The sequence below is a fragment of the Spea bombifrons genome, chromosome 3, assembly GCF_027358695.1.
Source record: "Spea bombifrons isolate aSpeBom1 chromosome 3, aSpeBom1.2.pri, whole genome shotgun sequence".
In the NCBI taxonomy this organism is placed as follows: domain Eukaryota; kingdom Metazoa; phylum Chordata; class Amphibia; order Anura; family Pelobatidae; genus Spea; species Spea bombifrons.
The window spans coordinates 115,353,740-115,377,906 of NC_071089.1; the positions used below are offsets into that span (position 1 = coordinate 115,353,740).

The 24,167-nt window shown below is 40.4% G+C and overlaps 1 pseudogene; it reads right to left on the reverse strand.

Annotated features, from left to right (window-relative positions):
* Positions 1-245: 245 nt before the first annotated feature.
* LOC128484160 (cytochrome P450 2K6-like) lies at positions 246-23,578 on the reverse strand (annotated as a pseudogene).
* Between the last annotated feature and the right edge of the window lie 589 nt (positions 23,579-24,167).

A 24,167-nucleotide genomic window follows, 5' to 3' on the forward strand; every position in this document is an offset into this window, starting at 1 on the left:
TTTATACATAATTTACACATGGTTGGAGCATTCTCTATCCAGTTCTAGCATATGCCTGTCCCACAACAGTGTTTAATGTGAGGTTGGCCACATCTGAGTTGTTCAAATCTAAAAAAGGCAATGCCTATGAAATAAGAAAAAAATAAAGATGGTGTAGCCTGTACATGTACGGGCTCACAATGCAATGTCCTTAATGGGTTAAATATATAAATATTAGAAAAAATATTTAAACATATAGGCGTTATATATATTTATTATGTAAATAAATGTAGACATGTTCTAAATGCGTATTCTGTTTACAAAAAAGAAAAAACTCAGTTTCCGTTATACTATTTGCGAGGCACCGCACACATATAATGTGGTTTTGGAGGACTAGTAGAGCCAATAACTGGTGTGATATCAAGTTCAGCCCCCGGGGGAGGCTGGAATGTGAAATTCTGCAGCAGCCTAATGATGAACAGGAAAAGCTCCATTTTGGCTAAATTTTCACCAATGCAACTCCTTCGACCTAAAAATAAGAACGAGATTAATATACAATATCTAAGAAGATTTTTTATACAATAGAAATGGGTGATCTTTTAAAATGGGTGTAAAGTAGCACATTTCACTGAGCTCTACTTTGAGGACATTTGCCTTTTTATTTGATTTGTTTTTCTTTTCCTTTTTTAATTTTTTTCCACATTTTTAAAATGCCTTATTTTTAGAGGCCTCAGCAGTATCTCTACTGTCCAATGTTTCCTGCAATGCACAATTCTTCTTGCAATCTAAGCTGTGACACCCCAGATTTCCAATGCCTGAACTTCTGTTCAGGCATTTAAATGCTATTAGCAGAACAGTGCTCACATCTCACATAGAATAAGATGGCACGTAAGAACCATTCAACCCACCTAGTCTGCATCAAGCAGTGGTACACTGTATATATCAGTACAGAGGCAGGATGCTGGCATTAGAATAGGGGGCATTGTATGCTGTCCTCGGTCACAAAGGACATTTGTTTTAAGGCCAGCCTGCATTGCATTCTATAACCCATGGAAACCTTCCAATTCTGCCCTGTCATATGTATCAATGTTGGAAATAACTGTATCAAGTTTCTTGCAGGAGATAAATCAAACATTCTGATCTTTGTTAGTTTAACAAAACTATGTAAGATATTCTTGATATGATTTAAGAGCAAATATCATACCTAATGAGAAAGGAATAAATGCCTCTTTCTTTACAAAGTTTCCTTCAGAGTCTAGAAAATGTTGGGGGTAAAACTCATCTGGTTTCTCAAAGTGAGCTTTATCCTTTAGTACAGACGTTAGAAATGTTATGATTTCGGTACCCTATTAAAAGAAAAAGCCATGACTGTTTATAGTACAAATGAACCTCATGGAGTAAAGAAATTCTGTACCCTGTTCATGTGATATTTCCATATTCTTTAATAAGAATTCTCTGTACCCCTTTATACCTCTTTGCGGCTCCTTTGGAGAGTTAAGATGGGTGATCCTATGGATATATATATATATATATATATATATATATATATATATATAGATAATGTAAAATAGATTAGATTGTTGTTTCTATCCAGCTATATAAACTCAGATACTTGCCTTTGGAATAAAATATCCTCTAAATATAACATCTTGAGTAGTTGCATGTGGAATGGCGATTGGTACAATGTCACTGAATCTTTGGATTTCATGAATAACGGCATCGGTATACGGCATTAACTTTCTGTGTTCTGTCTGAGGTGTGGCAGATCCAATCACTTCTTCTATTTCATCTTGGACCTTTTCTATAAACAACAGAGGTATTAAAGTCATACCAAATAATATTATTATTATTACTGTTAAAATAAATATTCCCCAACCTTCATTATGTATGATGTAAGTTTTAGATTTAATTTTGAATTATGTCTCAGATCATGTGGGTACATTTGAGATAAAACATTTGAGCTCACCAACTCAGCTATGTGTTGAGAGTGCTCCTCAACCCTCTCCTCAAGGCACACAGGAGCGATTGAGAAGTTTTTAAATACTAAAACTCTATTAACGTGGGGAAAAGTCAAAACGGAATTATAATTGACATTGACTGCTATTTGAATTCTAATCAATAGTTTTTTTTATGGCTACTGGATTTGTATCAATATAGCATCTAGGAACTATCCAGAACTGCTCAGTTTCCTGTACTAGCCATGCCTTCTGCTCAAGGTAGCCACAGTCTACGGTGCAGCTAGAACTGCCCCATCCAGATAACCGTCCGCCTTGACCCAACTCCTATATGCAGAGGTAAGGGCAAATCCCTATGTATAGTTGTTAAGAAATACCGTATTTGCTCGATTATAAGACGAGGTTTTTTTCAGAGCAAATGCTCTGAAAAATACCCCTCGTCTTATAATCGAGGTCGTCTTCTAATTAGACCTCAAAAAAATGTCTGCTGGGGCCAGGCTGCTTACCGGTGCTTTGGTCCCAAGCAGCGTCTCTTCTATTAGCAGCAGGAAGCTAGCAGAGTGTCACATAATTCTGCCTCCCCCTCCTTCCTCTGGGGGCGGGGCCAGAGAAGTTGCTCGCACAGCCGGGCCCCTGCAGAAGTCTGCAAGTGGGAGATCTGCAGTTCAGGTAAGGGGGTGGGGGAGGGTTTTTGTGATTAATGTGTGTGTATGTGTGATTAATGGAATGAATGAGTATTTAAATGTTTGTGAATGAGTGTGTGTGTGATAGCATGGATGTGTAGGGGGGGTGGTAGCATGGCATAGGGAGGCTGTACTCAAACGCCTATCATCCCCAGGTTCCAGCATGTACTGGCTGCCTTGGCTTGATAGGAGTTTGATTGCTGTTAGCAGATATATATATATATATATATATATATATATATATATATATATACACCTCCAGAAATGCCTTTTAACCCCCTATATGCCACTCTGGCATATAGGGGTTAAAAGGCATATCATGGGGCAGAGTGGCATATAGGAGGGCATAAGACATTTCTGGAGGCAGAGTGGCATATAGAGGGTTAAAAGGCACACCATGGGGCAGAGTGGCAAATAAAGGGGGATTAAGGCATTTCTGGGGGCAGAGTGGCAACCTTGGGGCAGATGTGCATAACTGGGGGGGCAGGTTGGCAAATAAAAGGAAATAAAAATTATATTTTTCTCAATCATAGCTTTTATTAAATATGAAAAAATTGTTTACAGGAATTAATATTTACCAGTAAAACTTTTTTTCCTATAGGGTAGTCTTATATTCAGGCTTTTTGTTTTTTTCCTAAATTAATATTTAGATTTTGGGGGGTCGTCTTATAATCAGGGTCGTCTTATAATCGAGCAAATACGGTATAAGTGTTCAGTGGCATATTCTACCAAGGTCCAAGGTGGCAGGTCCAGACAGGCGCCCAGTTGAGTTATTTGGCTCTGTGGTGCACCGTGAAGCATTGGGGTGAACCTATCACCCACAGCATGCGGTTGTTCATCCTTGAGAAGCAGAGCACCAGGGTATGACATCATATCTTGGTACTCGGCAGAGGCTAAACCATTGCAGGGGTGAGTGCTACGGAAAATTAAAAAAGTTCTAAATGCGCCACAGTAATCTAACTTTGAATTTCTGGGTACTTCATCATTAGCAGAAGGCCCCATCGGAGGGTGATTGAGGTCGTCTCCATCCCGGCAGCAAATACATCAGTCACAAGTATTGTGAGATTTTGATCATGGAAATATAATTCAGGATTAGGCTTTTCCTGTAAAGAAAAATACAGGTAAAAAAATATGGAAACTTAAATGTTTTGGTTCTGACAGTGGGCGATATATCACAGGGTATGGCTAAAGACTACACCGTTATAGTGTGTACCTGCGCGCTAAAGCTTTCTATGTGTTTTCTATGTGCATGATCCATACATGCTACTGTTGGGGTCCCTCAGCTGTTTTCATGGAAAACAAGGACATTTCTGGCTGTGACATAATTACAAAAGGGTTTCTAACCATCAATTAGCCTTTTAAACTTGGATCAGCGAACACAACGTGCCATTGGAACACAGGAGTGATGGGAGTGATAAAGGAGTGATGGGAGTGATAAAGGGCCTCTGTGCGCCTATGAAGAGATTCCATAAAAAATTAGCAGTTTTCAGCTACAATAGGCAATTACAGCATTAACCCCGTCTGCGCTGGATTTCTCATGCATTTCATGGTATTTTAATGGACACATTTTCTGTGTCCTCTCAAGAAGAAGGACGTTTCTAAGTGATCTTTTGAATGGTATATATGCAAAATATAGACTATATAAGAAGAACACACAATACCGTATTTGCTCGATTATAAGACGACCCTGATTATAAGACGACCCCCCAAAATCTAAATATTAATTTAGGAAAAAAACAAAAAGCCTGAATATAAGACTACCCTATAGGAAAAAAAAGTTTTACTAGTAAATATTAATTCATGTAAACAATATTTTCATATTTAATAAAAGCTATGATTGAGAAAAATATATATTTTTTTATTTCCTTTTATTTGCCAACCTGCCCCCCCAGTTATGCACATCTGCCCCCAGGGTTGCCACTCTGCCCCCAGAAATGCCTTATACCCCCTATTTGCCACTCTGCCCCATGATGTGCCTTTTAACCCTCTATATGCCACTCTGCCTCCAGAAATGTCTTATACCCTCCTATATGCCACTCTGCCCCATGATATGCCTTTTAATCCCCTATATGCCAGAGTGGCATATAGGGGGTTAAAAGGCATATCATGGGGCAGAGTGGCATATAGGGGGTTAAAAGGCATTTCTGGAGGTATATATATATATATATATATATATATATATATATATAATCTGCTAACAGCAATCACACTCCTATCAAGCCAAGGCAGCCAGTACATGCTGGAACCTGAGGATGATAGGGGTGTGAGTACAGCCTCCCTATGCACACATTAATCACAAAAACCCTCCCCCACCCCCTTACCTGAACTGCAGATCTCCCACTCGAAGACTTCTGCAGGGTCCCGGCTGTGCATGCAACTTCTCTGGCCCCGCCCCCAGGAAGGAGGGGGGAGGCAGAGTTATGTGACACGCTGCTAGCTTCTTGTTCTCCTGCTGCTCGCGATCAAAGCCCGGTAAGTAGCATGGCCCCAGCAGACATTTTGAGGTCTGATTAGAAGACGACCCCGATTATAAGACGAGGGGTATTTTTCAGAGCATTTGCTCTGAAAAAAACCTCGTCTTATAATCGAGCAAATACGGTATGTTTTGGCAGTGTTACTACAAGGTGAGTTTGAAACAGCACAGTAAGGCATGCAAATTTAAATGGAATAGACACGTACCGCTCGTTGTTTGGCGAGGAATGCATCTATCACATTTTGCTGGTCATTTATGTCCAGTTGCTTTTTGCGGTTTATAAATATCTCCTTAAAAAACAACCTCAGCTCCTCCGTGTATTTCAAAACCGTTTTATGGCTCCCAGGAAACCAGCGAATGACAGATGGAAAGGTGTTATATAGCTTTGGTAAAAAAATAAAATTAGCAAATATTAGTACAGGTTTTAACCTAACCTATAACATAATCGCTGAGTTACAAAGTAAATAAGAAGGTTGGTTTGTTTTTAGAAGATTTCAGTTAAAAGAACCTTTTCAAATAATTTAATGAAACATATTTATTTAATGACTAGTCATTTGGAAACTCTTCTTTTTTCTTTTCTTTTTTTTTTGTTGTGTTGTTTGGTCTTACATTTCAGACTGTAGATCTTCACGGGGACGTAAAACAACCCTAGCACGCTTGTATTCAAAGGTCATCCCATAACCGATCAAATGGCACCACAGCATATGGTCATATATACAAATGGATAACAACCCAGAAGATTAACATAGGGGGTAACCTACAACCTGCTGTCCAACTGCCGTTGATCTGCAGCTCTCGAACCATATTATCACCTCTTTCATAGTTACATAGGCTGAAAAAAGACTTGCGTCCATCAAGTTCAGCCTTTCCCATATCTGTTTATTTCTTGCTGTTGATCCAAAAGAAGGCAAAAAAAAACCCCAGTTGCGGCTCTTTCCAATTTTGCACAAAAAAAAATCCTTCTTGACCCCAGATCTCCACTTGGATCAAGAAGCTGTTTCCCCATAATTTAAAAATTCTATCCCTTTCAATCTCATTGTTCTGTGGGAATTAGTCTGTGAGTGGGCTTGGGTTTGTTCAAGCCTAAATTAAATCAAAACTACATTAAGTTATTCCTCAATGTAGTTTATTTTTGACTACTTAACTGTAGATAATCATCCTTGTAGACAAAAAGCATTACTGGAATCAGGATTATGTTTGGAATCAGAATTAGTAGAGTATACTTCAAGAGTAACATGGAATTATCAAGGTGAAAAGAGGCTAGAACTTCTTACCAGGGTGATGGGATGTGCAAAAAGTCTTAAGATTTCATTTATTAAGTATATGATTCTCAAAATTCTTGGGTTGTCATAGTCAAACCGTTCACCAATAACAGTGGATATGATGATATTGGCTATAGCAGAATTCATTAACATGGTGTTTTCGAATGGCTCTCCTGGAAAGAGAAACAAAGTTGACCATGCAGTGGGGGGCAGAAGCAACGGTCGGATAAAACGTGCCAGCCTGTGACTGCACAATATACAAGTCTATCATTTTATCCAGAATCCAAGAGTCTGAGAATGGAAAGGAGCTCAATCACACCACATAAAAAAGTCTCTGCACTAATGATACCCGACAAAATCAACACATATGACTTGGCATTAAGCACCTCATTGACAGCCGACGTTTGTATGAAGATGAGTCATTTTATTTACAGTGTTATTGTTCCACCAGCATCATATAACAGGCAGACTAGATCGGTCAAATGGTTCTTATCTGCCGTCAAATTCTAAATTTTTGATTCCTTCATCACCTATCAATGAAATCAGATTTTACGTTTACTTCTCTGAAACAAATGCATTACTTTATACCAATACAGAAAAGCTCTAAACTGTCAGGGTCCATCCAGGCTGTGGAGCTGCATATCTCTGTTTTTCCCTGCCTTGCCTCAGTTCCCATGTTTTGCTGTGGTCCACTCCTGGATTTCTGTATGCTCTGTCCTGAACCTCTGATTCCTTGATTCCAGTTTGCTCTTTGCTTCAGCTCCTGTTTCCTTTATAAGGTGTGTCCCACCCGTTTGTTCTGGTTGTCTCAGTCTGTAGTCTAAAGGTTTGTCCTTCTCGGTTCTTTGTTTGGATTCAATGTTTAGTTTATCAGTACTTTCGTATGCAGGGCTTAGCGTTAGGACCCACCGTCATTGGAGTACTTTGGCGTAGTGGTGGGCTAAGCATTCTATGGCCATAAGATGTGACGGAATCTCCAATAGTTATCTAATAGTCCTAGGCTAGTTTCTGTATTCATGTTTGTCTGTCTCTTATGTACCTTTGCCCTCCTTCCCTGAATCATCTGAGGATTTCGGTTCCTCTCTCCTCTCCCCATGTCCCAGTTAATATGTCCTATCCTTGCTTAAAGCAGAAGTGTCCGAGGATTCCAGCTCCTCACTCCTTCCCCTGTGTTCCTTGCCTTGTTCCCTGTCCTTTGTTGTGCTCTGTACCATGTATGTCTTGTCTGGTTATGTTCCTTGCTTGGTCTCCCTGTTCCTTGCTCTGTACCCCTTGCTTGCTACGTTTCTGTTGATACTCTGCTTAGCTTCCATACTCCCAGCCTGCAGCATCCTGCACATGATTCCAGTGCTATGTTTCATGCCTGCTCCAGGGTGCCTGCAGGATATCTCCAGGTTCTGTTCGTTTTGTCAGATCCAAGTTTAGTTAGGATTTCCACATCCAGCCAAGTTTGGTTCTGCTCTGTTCTGGACTACATCCGCCGCTATATCAGGGCGCTGGTATGTGGCTGCACAACCCTAGGTGCTCAACACCCGGGTGAGTGCGGTCGCCCTGCACCAGGCCCTGTAAAACTCCACTACTGCGCAATACCTCCTGAACTCCATCCTTGGGCGCTCTGGGTCTTTACAGTCGTCTGTATGGACCCAGTTTCCTGACATAAACAAACCCAAATGCATTAGTACAAGCCAGCTCTAACCTTTGTAAGAATGTAGTTTTTCCACCAAGCAATCGCATTCTTCGTTAATTTTATTTTCTATGATTGTCTTTCCCATTCCAAAATCTCGTAGTGTTGAGAGGATAAATCTTCTCATTACTTTCCAGTTCTCATCATCGGAAAAAGAAACACCTGGGAGGTATATAAAAAAAACCATGGAATTTAAACAAGGGAAATTCTATTTTCACAGCTGGCTAGCAGGGGAGCAAAGGGTTGTTGGTCTGTTCTGATTTAAACATTTAGGGGCTTTACCTAAAACTTACTAGATAGCGAGCGTTTTCTCTGACATACCGTATTTATCGGCGTATAACACGCACTGGTGTATAACACGCACCCCCATTTTTGAACAAAAAAACTGAACAAAAAAAACTTCATCAGAATCACTGCTATCTGGGAAACCACACACACACACACACACAGTAAGACACACACACAGTAAGACACACTCACACTCAGACACACACACCCTAACCCCCCTTCTCAGGATCTCCCCTCTCTCTCCCTAACCCCACCCCGGTCACTTACCTTCAACTCCTGTGTTGGAAGCGTGAGGCGTTTGTCTCGGGTGCCGGCGCTTCACTGCTGAGCGCCGGCACCCGAGACAAACGCCTCACGCTTCCAACACAGGAGTTGAAGCGCTGAGGCTGAGGCAGGCGGCAGGCGGCGGCTGAGGCAGGCGGCAGGCGGCTGAGGCAGGCGGCAGGTGGCGGCGGCGGCTGAGGCTGAGCCAGGCGGCAAGCGGCGGCGGCGGCTGAGGCAGGAGGCAGGAGGCAGGCGGCAGGCGGCGGCGGCTGAGGCAGGCGGCTGAGGCTGAGCCAGGCGGCAAGCGGCGGCTGAGGCAGGCGGCGGCGGCGGCCGCCAGCAGAGGAGTCCTGGATTTCTGTCAGTCAGGGGGGCCCGAGAGTTGCCGAGCGGTCGTCTTCAGCAACCGCTCGGCACCCCTTGGGCCCCCCCTGACTGGCAGAACTCCAGGGCCCGGTCGCAGTTGCGACCCCGGTAGTTCCGCCACTGGCTCTAGGATTTATCGGCGTATAACACGCAGGTAGGTTTTCAGCTACATATTTTAGTTAAAAAAGTGCGTGTTATACGCCGATAAATACGGTAATTGCCGTGTGCCGCTTTATTACTGGGCCGTATGATGATTTTACCATTCTTTCCTTTTAATGATGCTTGAGCCATCCGGCATTTGTAACTCTCAGGCACAGAAATTGCTTGCTGTCTTCAAGTTGCATTAACTGGAAGCTCCAGCAGGCAATTGCTTGCAAGCGAAGAGTGTTTTGTGTGTTGACTTTATTAAATTTGTGAGTTGGACTTTAGTTCACACTAGTGAAACTAATGCAACTTCAAAGCACTCTGCTGTCTTCCACCCTCCCCTTCATGTAATATGTTTTGTGGCATTTGGACCTGTTTGCATCACCCATAGGACTAATTATTATTTCTCTCGGTTTTAGGATTTGTACTATTTATTTTACTTACCATACCCTTGTGAGTAATCCTGTAAGATCTGCATACGGGCTCTTCCAGAAAATGCCTCCGCGTGATTAACGAGAGCGTCTTTCACGGTCTCGTAACCACACAGCACCACTGACCTCTTTGTTCCTGAATAAATAGTGAATATGGATCCATACTTCTTTGAGAACTGCAAAAAAAAACCAATATATATATATATATATATATCTTATTTGCTACATAACTAATAAAAAAAAAAACCTAAACATCCTAAACATGAATAGACCGGATCATGCCAAGTCAACAGGGCGCCACATTTAGCACAATATCTTCAACTTGGAAAAAAAATAGACCTTTATTTTGACTTTTGAGTTTTTTAGCCACAAACCCCCAAATTTGTGAGAATATTTTCTTTTGTCTAATACTCCCAATATACTAAGCAATAATGTCAGTTGTTCTGTATTGTTTAACAATACCTAGATATTTAATGAGTTAACCATTTGTACCCAAAAGCACCAAATTACGCTTGTCTTTTTACCTAAACCTCCTATCTCATTCCCCTTGGTATAGATCCAACAAACTTCACTTCATGACCTGCTATAATTCTTTTAGACGAAGAGGAAAGCAGAAGTCTCCAGATCAATGAACATTGAGTGTTATCATGTATGTCAACATGATTTTAATATATCATGATTTTTGTTAGTTTAACATTACCTGTTTAAGTGAATCATAAGGTTGCCATAGGTCCACAAGGTGCAAATTCCCAATAAGTGGCAAAGGCTTTGGTCCTGGAGGTAAATTCCGATCAACACTTCTACTCCAATCGAAGGAAAAATACAGGAAAAACACACACGTAACAAAGAAATAAAGTACTGTGGTAGGATCAATGGGAATCATTCTTTAGCAGCACCTTTACAGAGGAGACAGAATGAAAAAATAGACAAATGTTATTTTTGTGTATTTGAATGTTATGTAGATGTTGCTCAAAAACACAGACAAGCAGTGGAACATAACGTCTTTTCTTTACTTCATTAACCACGTGCAACACATTAAGATATATACACAAGAGACCTAACACAACAGAACAAGTGCACATTTCCATTATGCTGCCATCTACTGGCAAACAGACTACATAGTACCCCAATACATAACACTCCTCCCCCCTAGACCTCAAAGTTTTTCAGATAATTGGGAGGGTGGATATTACTCCTTGGCCGCCCCAAGGTTGGAGCAGATTCGCCTGGACCATCAGCTTGGCCGTCGTCTTGTGCTCTGTCCTGTGGACTACAAGGAACTGGCTCTGCAACAACAACTCCTGGAGAACTGACACCTGTATCTTCTAGTGGTTCACCAACATCTGGCATCACAGGAGACCCAGTATGACTGGGACCCGCAGCAGGCACAATCTCGTTACTTCGTTCCCGGATCTGATCTATGTGCCTTCGTAATATTCTACCATCAGCAGTCTGTACTTTGTATGACAAAGGTCCTGTGGCCACAAGTACTTGTGCGGGTATCCATCTAGGCCCAAAAGCATAGTTCCTCACATAAACAGCACTGTCAGGTACAAATACTCTCACAGTAGAAACATTATAGCGCTCGTTGAATTGCAATTCTTGCTTCTCTTGCAGCTCAGCCATCAAATCAGGATGTAAACGATCCAGACAAGTTTTTAGACGACGGTTCATGAGGAGCTCTGCTGGACTCCTACCGGTGCTTGAGCATGGTGTCACATGTTTTGCAATAATTCTCTTGAGTGAGTCTTTTGTGGTCTGAACCATACGCTCAGCTTGACCATTTGAGGATGGATGAAATGGTGCAATTTTGACATGTCGAATAAGATTACTTTCCATAAAGATTTTGAATTCTGATGAGGTAAATTGTGTGCCATTATCAGACACAATTGTATCCGGCAACCCATGTGTAGCAAACAGACTCGTTAGAATCTTTATGACAGTGACCGAGGTAGCAGATGTAACTGGAACAACTTCTAACCATTTCGAAAAGGAGTCAACAACTAAAAAAAACCATTTGTACATGAAAAGGGCCAGCAAAATCTAAACGGGACCAAGGTGACCTAGTCTCTTCCCATGGTTGTACCGGGGCTTTAGCTGGAGCAAGACATGTGGATTGACATGGTGCACAGTTCTTTACCCACTTCTCAATAACTTCATCCATTTTAGGCCACCAAACATAACTTCTGGCTAAAGCTTTCATGCGAACTATTCCAGGATGTCCCTCATGGAGGGCATGTAAAACTTTAGCTTGTCCTGCATTTGGAATTACCACTCTGTTCCCCCATAAAAGACAACGTTTATAGGCAGATACCTTAGAATCAGTTGGATGAATGCCATGTGCGTCGATTCTATAACCAAGGAAATCCACGCTGCTTACACCAAAAACACACTTTTCTTTTTTAAGTTTTAGACCAGCGTCAAGGAAACGTTTCAAAACAAGTTGTAGCTGTGCAGCCAATGACTGTAGACAATCTGCTCCAATAAGAACGTCATCAAAATAAGGAATTACACCCGGAAGTCCAGATAAGAGGTCCTCCATTAATTTCTGAAATATGCCAGGAGCAATGGAAACTCCAAACTGCAAACGTTTTGCTCGGAAAGCTCCTTTGTGTGTTATGACTGTTTGTGCATCAGCAGCCTCATCATCCACAGGTAACTGCTGGTAGGCTTGAGCCATATCTAATTTGGGAAATACCTTCCTTTTTGCCAAAGTAGTAAGAATTTGATTAACAGCTGGAATTTGATAAGGATGCTCTTGCAATGCTTTGTTGATTGTACATTTGTAATCCGCACAGGTTCTGACATGACCATTTGGTTTCATCACTGGAACTATGGGTGTACACCACTTAGGATGTGTCACAGGTTCAAGAATAACTTGTTCTACAAGACGTGTAATCTCAGCATCTATCTTGGGTCTGAGAGCTAATGGAACTTTGCGAGGCTTCCTACGAACTGGAGGTACTGTAGGATCTAATACAACAGAAACAGGAGGACCTTTATACATGCCAAGACCTTCCTCGAAAACGGCACTAAAGTCATCAACCACATTCTGTAGTGTATTTGTGGATAGATTATGAACTCCAGTTAATGTGATTCCTAGGGGTTCATACCACTCTCTACCCAGCAAGCTTGCTCTTTGTCCCTTAGTAATTATTAAACGTAAGTGTCCTCTGAATTTACCGTATTTGACTGGTATAAAGCAAGCACCCTTGACATCCACAACTTGCCTGTTGTAATCTACCTGATGAATATCACAAGGTACTATTGAAGGGCCGTTATGAGGCCATAACAAGTCAAATGTCTCTTCTGAAATCAAAGAATATGCGCACCCGGAATCTACTTCCATTTTGCAAGGAACATCTTGGAAACAGTGGAAAATTCGCCATCAGGGCTTAAGATTTACACAATCTTAAACCCTGATGGCGAATTTTCCACTGTATTTACATAGTCATTTGAGTAAACACCTGTAGTCATTTCACTACCCCAAACAGCATGTGGCATATTAACAGAGTGCGCTGCGGTTGGCATTGTACTTGCATTTTTTCTTGCATTATATTGGTTTTGTGTTCCGCTGGCTTTACTTTGGCAAACTCTCTGTATATGACCTGTACGTTTACATTTGTGGCAAACTGCATTTCGGAAATTACATGTATTACGTCTGTGTTTTCCGCCGCAACTATAACAAGTCCCTTTAAATGGAGCTGTGACATTAGTGTGTGGTGAAAAATCCTTTGATTTAACATCCATTTTCCTCACTAGATTTACTCCAGGTGGGTTATCTTTGCTGGAGGATTGTATCTCTTTGGAGTGTAAATATGCAGCCTCGTATGCAATCGCTTCTTCTTGTGCAGTAATAAAAGTCAAGTTTTGTCTTGCAAGAAGTCTCCTCTGTAATGCTTCATCATGCACTCCACACACCACCCTGTCCCTAAGCAAGGATTCTAAACAGGCACCAAAATTGCCTGCGCAGTTCTGCAATGTATGCTGCAATACCTTCCCCTGGTTGCTGATTTCTTCTGTTGAAATGGAAACGCCTCACTGTTTCAGATGAGGTGAGTGCAAAATGATTTTTTAATAGTGCCAGTATTTCTTCAAATGAGCAGTCTTTTGGTGTCGCAGGAATTATCAATGAGCGGACCGTATCAAAAGTCTTAGATCCAATAACACTCAGTAACACAGCTCTTTTCTGAATAGCATCAACCACCTTATTAGCCTCCAGGAAAAACACTAACCTGTCAGCATATGAGTCCCATGAAGATGGATTAGCCAGATCAAATTCCTCCATGCGCCCCAGAGAAGCCATGCTGGATATATTTGTATATGTATAAATCCAACAAAAAAAGAAAAGTTCTTATATTTTTTCTGCAGTGTCCATTACATGAAATCCCATCCTCGTCGCCAGTTTTGTGTATTTGAATGTTATGTAGATGTTGCTCACAAACACAGATAAGCAGTGGAACATAACTTCTTTTCTTTACTTCATTAACCACATGCAACACATTAAGATATATACACAAGAGACCTAACACAACAGAACAAGTGCACATTTCCATTATGCTGCCATCTACTGGCAAAACAGACTACATAGTACCCCAATACATAACAGTTATTAAGCTTAATGGGTTAACATACTGGCTTTTGTAAAATACATAACTATTAGGTCTTTAGGCGCATAAAATACAAACTATTAGGTCTTTAAAAATGTGTCCTAAAGGCATAAGTACCGGTATATAATAGTATATGTTAGACTTCTGCAACCAATTTTTTTTGGTTCCTTTTTCGTTCATTCACTTTCAGACTCTCATTCATTCTCCCATGCTTGTTTTGCACTCTCTCTCGAAATGTCTCACAACCTTCTCTGCCGACCGCTTCCATGTCCCTGTCTTCATGCCGTGCAAAAAGTCTTCTTTATGGGCACATTCTCTCCCCTGATTGGAGGAATAGGGAAAAGGGTGTGCCTGGAAGTTCCGCCATTTTGTGGAAGTTCAGCTGGAGGTAGGGAGGCATTCCAAGAGATTGTGAGAGAGGGCGTTAATGAGATAATAGGTCAGTGTGTGGGAATGAGTGGAAGAGCCAACAAAATGTTAACGAAAAGTCGGAGCTCTTTGTTTTGTTTTAATTAGTTTTCTTGGGGGTCCATCCTTTTGAGGATTTGTATAAATTACGACTATATGCAAATTTCATTAAAATTACAATTCGTACATTTAGTAGTTTATGTTTACCGCAGAAAATGTGTTAAATTGTACAATGAAATATATTCTTCTTCTAAGTGCCTTAGTTTCACAAATAGCTATCAATACGCCATCAATCCACATAAAAAAGTCTTGGTGAAGTCATTATTGCGACATACCTTATTAAATAAAGTAACTATTTTCATTTACCTTTCAAGCTAGACAACTTTAAAAAGACAAGCCTCTAAGGCTAACTCCTTTTATGACCACAAAAACCCTCTATTAAATATTTCTTAAATTCACACCTATGAATATTGCCGTCGTTATCCTTTAAAAGAATTATATAAACACCATAAAACCACAGAACACACTCAAGTTTTTAGACCACCACAGAGTTTGTATAAAAAATAGACTCCTGTTTGATCCTGATGCTCTCACTCCATACAGCCCTAGAGCTCGCCTATGGGCTCTATGGGACCAGAAACCAAAGAGCCACCAATAAACCCTAACAAGCTTTTAGGTTATTGAAACCATGATGGGGGATTTATACGTACAGCACAGGGGCTATTATTCGGTTTTTAAGTGGCTATTTACTTACAGGTCTATAGGTGTCCACAGTGTGCGCTGGCTTTGTCTTCTGGAACCTCTGTCAACACCACCCCAATCTTTTATAGTCTTGCTTACGTAAGAACCTGAAGGCAAATTTGCATTCCAAGCCGGTTCAAGGAAGTAATTATCTCCCTAACAGTGTTTTGAAATATCTACTTCATTAAATGTATGTTAAAATGTACAGTCCTCACGAATCTAAGTACTCATTACCATATAGTTATCAATTACCTATGTGCGTTTTAGCAAGTATGCATCATCTTTATACATCAGGGTTGCTAGTTCACCAACAAGTAGATGGATTAAAAATTGTTCATTTTACTAAACTAAGATTTTGCTAGGATGTTCTAGGATATTAAGATAATTGAAATATTTATCAACTGATAACAGATAATTTAAGTGGAAATACAGTACCTGCGGAGAAAGGCATAAATGCTTCCTTCTTTACAAATTTTCCTTCAGAATCTAGAAAATGTTGGGGGTAAAACTCATCTGGTTTCTCAAAGTGAGCTTTATCCTTTAGTACAGACGTTAGCAATATGACAACTTGCGTACCCTATGAAAGAAAAGCAATTAAGAGATTCTGCTGTGTTTGTAAAAAAAATATTCCACACGTCATATCTTCATACACATTGGGGGTGATAAAGGGCCATTGAAACACAGGAGTGATGGGAGTGATAAAGGGCCATTGGAACACAGGAGTGATGGGAGTGATAAAGGGCCACTGGAACACAGGAGTGATGGGAGTGATAAAGGGCCATTGGAACACAGGAGTGATGGGAGTGATAAAGGGCCACTGGAACACAGGAGTGATGGGAGTGATAAAGGGCCATTGGAACACAGGAGTGATGGGAGTGATAAAGGGCCACTGGAACACAGGAGTGATGGGAGTGATAAAGGGCCATTGAAACACAGGAGTGATGGGAGTGATAAAGGGCCATTGGAACACAGGAGTGATGGGAGTGATAAAGGGCCACTGGAACACAGGAGTGATGGGAGTGATAAAGGGCCATTGGAACACAGGAGTGATGGAGTGATAAAGGGCCACTGGAACACAGGAGTGATGGGAGTGATAAAGGGCCACTGGAACACAGGAGTGATGGGAGTGATAAAGGGCCATTGGAACACAGGAGTGATGGGAGTGTGGGAGCTATTTAAAGTCACATACTTGCCTTTGGAATAAAATATCCTCTGAATGTTACATCTTGAGTAGTTGCATGCGGAATACTGAGTGGTACGATGTCACTGAATCTTTGTATCTCACGAATAACGGCGTCGGTATACGGCATTAGCTTTCTGTGTTCTACTTGGGGCTTGGTAGATCCAATCACTTCATCTATTTCATCTTGGACCTTTTCTATAAAAACAGAGATATTAAAGTCTTGCATAAAAAAATACAAAATACAAATAAGGTATGAAAACGGTATTAGCACAGAAAGGTTAAACTTATGCTAGAATCACTAGGGAATCTGAGATAAAATATACGAGCTCCCCAACTCATATATGTATTATAAGAGACTAATCTGGATTTGTTTCTCCAGTACAAATGGTTGGGCTGGGTCTGTATAATATATGGTTTGGTGAATAAGATCATCCCTGCTTGACCTATGATGTAGTGGGAACTCTTCTTACAGGACAAATTCGTCAAAGTTGGTCTTGAGATTGTGGTGCACTGGGGTGAACTTAGCCAGCACCCATACCATGCCACTTGTCCTTGAGGAGCCCAGCATAAAGGACCGCTGTACAGAGGTTGGCTTCCAGCCTAAATACACTAATGTATGGTTTTCTTACTTTGAATTTCCGGATATTTCATCATTAGCAGAAGGCCCCATCGGAGGGTGGTCGAGGTCGTCTCCATCCCGGCAGCAAATAAATCAATCACAAGTGATGTTAGATTTTCATCATGGAAATATAATTCAGGATTAGGCTTCTCCTATAATATAATATTTACAAAAAAAAGACATATGTAAACTTAAACTTTGCACATTCATAGTATTTGGGAACATGGCAGTCACCTGTAGCTTGTCCTTTTTTATTTTCATAATCATACAAACTACTGGAGAAGAACAGTCGGAAAAACTACCGTATTGGCTCGAATATAGGCCGCACTTTTTCCCCCCACTTTAAGTCTTTAAAGTGGGGGTGCGGCCTATATTCGGGGTCTAGCGCCCGACGCCCGGGACATGCAGTCCCGGGCGCCGGGCAGGCAGCGGGGTTAGGATACAGATCCCCCGCAGCGGTGCAGGGGACCTGCATCCTACTCCCCGATACGCTCAGACGGCCTCCCCTGCCAGCACTTCCCACGGGGGGGGTGCCGGCACGGGAGGTTGTCTAAGCGCATCGTGCGGACCATCCGCACGATGCGTTTTACCTCTGCCCGCCCCGGACTTACCGGAGCAGACTCCCGGGTGTCTTGCGGGGCCGGCGGGGGACATCTACGCAATACGCGTATACAACTTCTGGTATTGCGTAGATGTCCCCCGCCGGCCCCGCAAGACACCCGGGAGTCTGCTCCGGTAAGTCGGGGGGATGGGGCAGAGGAGGACAGTGGTCGCATATCTCGGGGAGGGAGGACAGTGGCAGCATATCTCGGGGAGGGAGGACAGTGGTAGCATATCTCGGGGAGGGAGGACAGTGGTAGCATATCTCGGGGGGAGGAGGAGGACAGTGGTAGCATATCTCAGGGGGGAGGGAGGACAGTGGTAGCATATCCCGGGGGGGCAGAGGAGGACAGTGGCAGCATATCTCGGGGGGGGGGGCAGAGTGGCAGCATGTTTTTTTGGTGCTTTTTTAAAGAAAAAAAACTTTTTCTTTAAAAAAGCACCAAACTTTTAGGGTGCGGCCTATATACGGGGGCGGCCTATATCCGAGCCAATACGGTAATAGTCCTGATGATGGGTGTAACTGTAACCACTACATATTAATATTTAATTATTATTTCTTGTGAACATGCAAAAATAATCAAGGAATAAAAGTTCTATATTAAATTAGAAACGTACCTCTTGTTTGGCGAGGAATGCATCTATTCAATTTTTCTGGTCATTGATGTCCAGTTGCTTTTTGCGGTTTATAAATAACTCCTTAAAAAACAACCTCAACTCCTCCGTGTTTTTCTTCACCGTCTTATGGCTTCCCGGGAACCAGCGAATGACAGATGGAAAGGCGTTATATAGCTTTGGTAAAGAAATAAAATTAGCAAATATTAGTACTAGTATTAGTATTTTGCCTAATTTAGCATTGTATTTTTATGGAAACTAGATATCTTGTCATTAAACCTCTAGCACTCTTAACGTTAAAGGTCATGCAAACAAATAAAATAGCGACACTACGTCTTATTGTTATCCTAAGCTCAGTTTACAAAAAAAAGGATAATTAGCCAGAAAATTAACACAGGTTTAATCTACAAGTTGCTCTCCCGTTGTTCTTAATGCTCAGCTTTGGTGGTTGTCATTCAACAGTAAATACTAGACATGTGGACCAAAAAATGATTCAAACTAATATTTCATTTTGTTTATGGTCCATTTGTCTTGACATAGTCTAGGCCCACTAGGCCTCTCTGGGTTAACCAATGAATTTCTAATAACTAATTAGTTGTTGGTAATCATCCCTGCAGGAACCGTGTACTTTGAGGGTAATGTGGAATTGACAAGGTGAACGGATGGACTTGAGGCTAGAACAGCTTACCAATGACATTGGACTTGCCATAAGTCTTAAAATCTCATTTACTAAGTGGATGAGTCTCAAAATCGTTGGGTTGTCATAGGCAAACCGTTCACCGAAAACCGTGGATACGATTATATTGGCCACAGCAGAATTCATTAACATGGTGTTCTCAAATGGCGCTCCTAGAAAGAGAGAGGGAAAAAAAAGCTGAACATTCAATCGGGGATAGACCATGCAAAACTACCATTGCGCTCTTTACAAAGCTAAAATTGTTCATCGGAATCCAACGGTCCTGCCAAAAAAGAACATCTCTCCATGAAAGGAATAAACTGGATTGATTCTTGCAAGAAACCATGTCCATAGGTTTGTGTGTTTGATATAAAATGTTCAATGTATTGATCTAGGAATTGTTTTCTCCTCATGGAGTCATCAAGGAATTTGATTCAATTTTGGACAAAATTGGCACATGTTTATTTAAATCGAGACAAATGCCCCATATAAAGAAATAGTTTGGCAACAATAACATACTTACTTTTAAAGCCTTTACCTTTTCAAAGACAAGAAAAAAGAATTTTCGATGGGACATTAGGGTCAGTTTAAACTAGATACACACATATTCATTTAATTCAACACATAAAAGTCCTACACAAACCAAAATGGATTAGTCCAAGCCAGCTCTAACCTTTGTATGAATTGATTTTTTCCACAGAGGAATCGCATTCTTCACTAATTTTATCTTCTATGATTTTCTTTGCCATTCCAAAATCTCGCAGTGTTGAGATAGTAAATCTTTTCATCACTTTCCAGTTCTCATAGATGGAAAGCGCAATGCCTGAAAGGTATAAAAAAAAAAAAAAATCAATACATGGATGGTAAAAAAAAAAACAAAAAAAAAAACAACAAGTATATGTCCTTACCTAAAACTTGCAAAATGTTCAACCCTCCACCCACAATACACAAATATGAGAAAAAAAAATCAAAATAAACTCTCAAATCTGCTGCCATCAGATGAGATTAATTATGCTTTTCTAGACTTTTCTATTATTATTATTATTATTATTATTATTATTATTATTTGAGCATTTGGCCTCTTTCTTTCCTGCTGATAAATAGGAATGATGGCTTTGTGGATGGTTGCTAGAATGGCCTTGAAATGGTATTTAATCACCTTTTTTCTCCAATGGGGTCATTTTCACTGCCTGCCGTGGTTCCTCCCAAAGGATATTTAGATGGACTCCTACTCTACCTGGAGGACTTAGCGGTAGGGAGTGGGTGTGTAGAGATTTTTTTTACTTTACCACCTGCATGGAATGGCATCCAGTCCTCTTCCAATGGGGTTTTCATATGTTTTAACATCCCTTACCCCAGTAGGCAGGGGTGGGGAACAACATGGCAAGGATGCCCCCCTAAGTGCTGTTTATAAGCGCAGTGCCTCCCATATAGTAATTGTAACGTGTTTAAACCCCCAATTCCTGAGCAGGGAACGAGGATGAGAGTGGTATATTTGGGGGCTATCGCTTCCATCCCCCTGTCCCTCTGCCCACAAGACGCTTATTCTCATTTTTTCAATTGCGTTTTGTTTGTCATCTATAGACCTGATTATTATTTCTCCCGCTTTTAAGAGCTTCATAAGATTTATATATCACTTACCATACCCTCTCGAGAAATCTACTAAGATAGGCATTTGGGGTCTTCCAGAAAACGCATCAGCGTGATTTACAAGAGCATCTTTCACGGTCTCGTAACCACACAGCACCACTACCGTCACTGATCCTGAGTAAAGAGTGAATATCGATCCATACGTCTTCGATAACTGCAGAGAAAAATATATATTACATGTAATATATATGTTTATATGCTGTCTAGCTAATAAAACCATAAACACAAAGTACATGATTGCCACCAGTGAGTTTCGAGGAAGGTCACTCGCTTCTACTGCTTGTAACTTATTAGAATCTCAAATGTGTGAATTTTCTTAATTATCAGATACCCCCAATGGATACGTAATCATGGATAACAAGGGTAATGAAGGATGTTTATTAATTATTTTATTCAGACAGCTTTGTCATTCACTAATTAATTGTTTTCCACCTCTCCAGAATCCTGCCAACTAATCTTGAGGATGAACAAAGCAAAACTCTACATATCTCTGAACATAGAGTATAATCATGGATGCTTTTAATAAATCGTGATTTTGTAGATTTTTTTTTATTAGAACATTTACCTGTAAAAGCGAATCAAAGGGTTGCTTCAGATTCACATTGTGAACATTCCCAATGATTGGTAACGGGTTTGGTCCTGGAGGTAAATTCTGAATAACATTTTTACTTCGATCAAAGAAAAAATAATGCAAACACACACATAGAAGAAAGAAATAAAGTACAGCCGATGGATCAATAGGAATCATGTTTTAACCAAAACCTGTACAGTGGAGACAAAATAAAAATGGGTGTATGTTATGAAGTATAAAGTATAAACATATTATTACTGGCATTGGTTACCCATTACGTAATAATCTAACCCAAACACTTAAGGGTATAACAGTATATTCTGGTTTTTTGGCTGCAGCTGGCTATCTGCTTGAACATTTCTTATGGCGTTAGCAGAGCCGGCCTTAAGTGTTCTGGCGTCCTGTGCGGACTACTCCTCTGGCGCCCCCTTCTCACAACCACCCCTCTGCCCCTTCTCGCCGCACAGGTCGCACACCCCTAAGGCCGACCCTGGGCGTTGGTGTTTGAAAGCCTAGTTGGGGCTCTTCTTTCTGACACCATCGATGCTGTGTCACGGTTGTCTACGATTACCCCCCAATCACGCCCAATTGCACATCAGCTACAAGGGAGATCACACTGAGAATACGGAACTGAGTTTCTTCTTGTGCCAAAAAAAAACATAAAAAATATGAAAAATGTGATTAATAAAAAAAAAAAAAAATTTATAAAAATAATAAAATAATAAACTACAGTATACAGATCCCACCGATATCACCATGATATCTAAAAGGCTAAAGGTCTAGTAAAGAAAAAGTAAAAATTATAAAAAAAAATATAACTCCCACTAAAGTGTAACATTTAAAAAACATTTTGCCACCCCCAACCCAAAAATTAAAAAAGTGCAGTTTGTAAGGAAGCTTTTTTTTAACTCTCCCCCCAAAAAATACATTTCCTAGGTATTATGTACTATGTACTTGGGGGATGTTGCTAAATGTAACTAACCTGAGGAGAATTTGTTTTTCTTCAAATTTTCTAAAAAAACTTTTATATATTAGTTGCACAAAATGAGAAGTTATACATGTGAAAATGTTATCAATAGAAAGCCCTATTTATCCTCAAAAAAAACAATATATAATTTTTCAGGGGGTAGGGCATTAACCGCAGGAAAGTGGGAAAATTATGGTTAAAGAAACTTAAAATTGGAAAAAGAAGGGAGGGGCTAAGGGTGCCCTTAAGTTAAAGCGGAACATTTTTACTAAAAATCATATTTATGTGTTTACTGCAGACACTATGTTAATAAATATGTCAATAAAAATATATTCTTCGTCATCCAAATTAGTTACACAAATTTTCAGCAGTAGCTCATAAATCCATAAAAGTCTTATTTTTGCCTATTGTTTAAGTGGCCCCAAAAAAGCTAAGCCACGGTCTTCAAACCCGAAAGCCTTTGAAATCAACTTAAGTTACTTAGCACAGCCATCAAGCGAGAACTGCCTGTACCGCTCAACCTAGGAAAGCAGAAAATACACCTTAAAATTCGACTCATGACCACAAACGACCACAGAAACTCTCCATCAAACAAACGCAACAGCATTGCTTATAATCAGATGGAGAAATACTTTCATCGTTGAATCAAACGACTGAAAAAAATGCCAAAAACACAGAGTTTGCATCAATAATTACACACATTTTTTCATCCTGACACTTACACTTGATGTACAACTGTAGGCCTCGTATTACACATTTGTATTATTTGAGCCTGAGACTAGCTTAGCGCATCGACATTTTTTCTTTTCCCTGTTTGCACATATTTGAGGTTGTTGGCTCCTCATCAGTCTGGTTGCAGCTTGCTGCCCAGGGGTTAATTGGGAGGAGGTTTAATTGCACCTCCCCCAACACATTAATAAGGTTTTGGTAGCCGTATAAACTGCTTTGTGTGCCCACTATGTAGGAGGTGAGAGTAGGTTCTCACCCTATTGAGAGTGTGCCTTAATTATGCCTTAATTATGCTTTGGCCAATTCATATAACCAAAACCTCTCATTTATATTATGTTTATATATTTGTTGCCAACTTTATTAGGGTAAGAAGCGCAGACAGTTTTTGTTTTTTGTATTGATGTACAACTTGCCTATGGGCTCTGCTCAGTGGTGAATGTGACCGAGCAGTACCCTGCGTTGCCTAAACATAGATGAGAAGAACCAGGAGCCACCTAAAGGTGGACATTCAAAGGGACTATTAATAATTCTTAAGTGGCTATTTACTTACAGGTCTATAGGTGTCCACAACGTGCGTTTGGTTTGATCTTCTGGAACCTCTGTCAACACCACCCCTAGTCTTTTATACTCTTGCTTACCTAACGAACCTGACTGTAGCTGAATATCTCCCATCCAAACATGTTCAACCAGTGCTTGCTCTTTGTAATTAAGTGATTTCCTCCCCAACGCTTTTTTTTTTAAGATGCCTCATTAATTAGCAAATGCTAATAGCAAATATACTATATAAGCTGCTTGTTTTTTTGGCGCAAGCCTGGCCAGGCACAGTCATTACCAGTGGTAAGTGGTTTTCTTTTAGATATATATAGTATATTTATTTCTTTTTTGGTTCTCCCTGTATATTTATTGTTTTAACCCCTAGTGGGGCAGACTGAACATCACTCCACTGCTTTTGTTTTATTTATATATTTGTACCCAATTATTGAGGTCTTATTTATATTATTATGTATATATATATATATATATATTGTCTCTATTTCTTTTATTTAATGTATTGTATATTTTTCTGTCTTTGTATAAAACATATTGTTTTTACATTTATCCAAGCGCTGTCTCTTGTCTTCAGTTTGTGTTTATCTTTGTAGGCTTTCTCTACCTGTTGGAGAACGTGTTACTATTCAAGACTAGCAGCTTTGTCATTCATTGGTTATGATACCAGTTTATTGTTTATATACACATTTTTTTTTTAAAATTTAAACACAAAAGACTGGT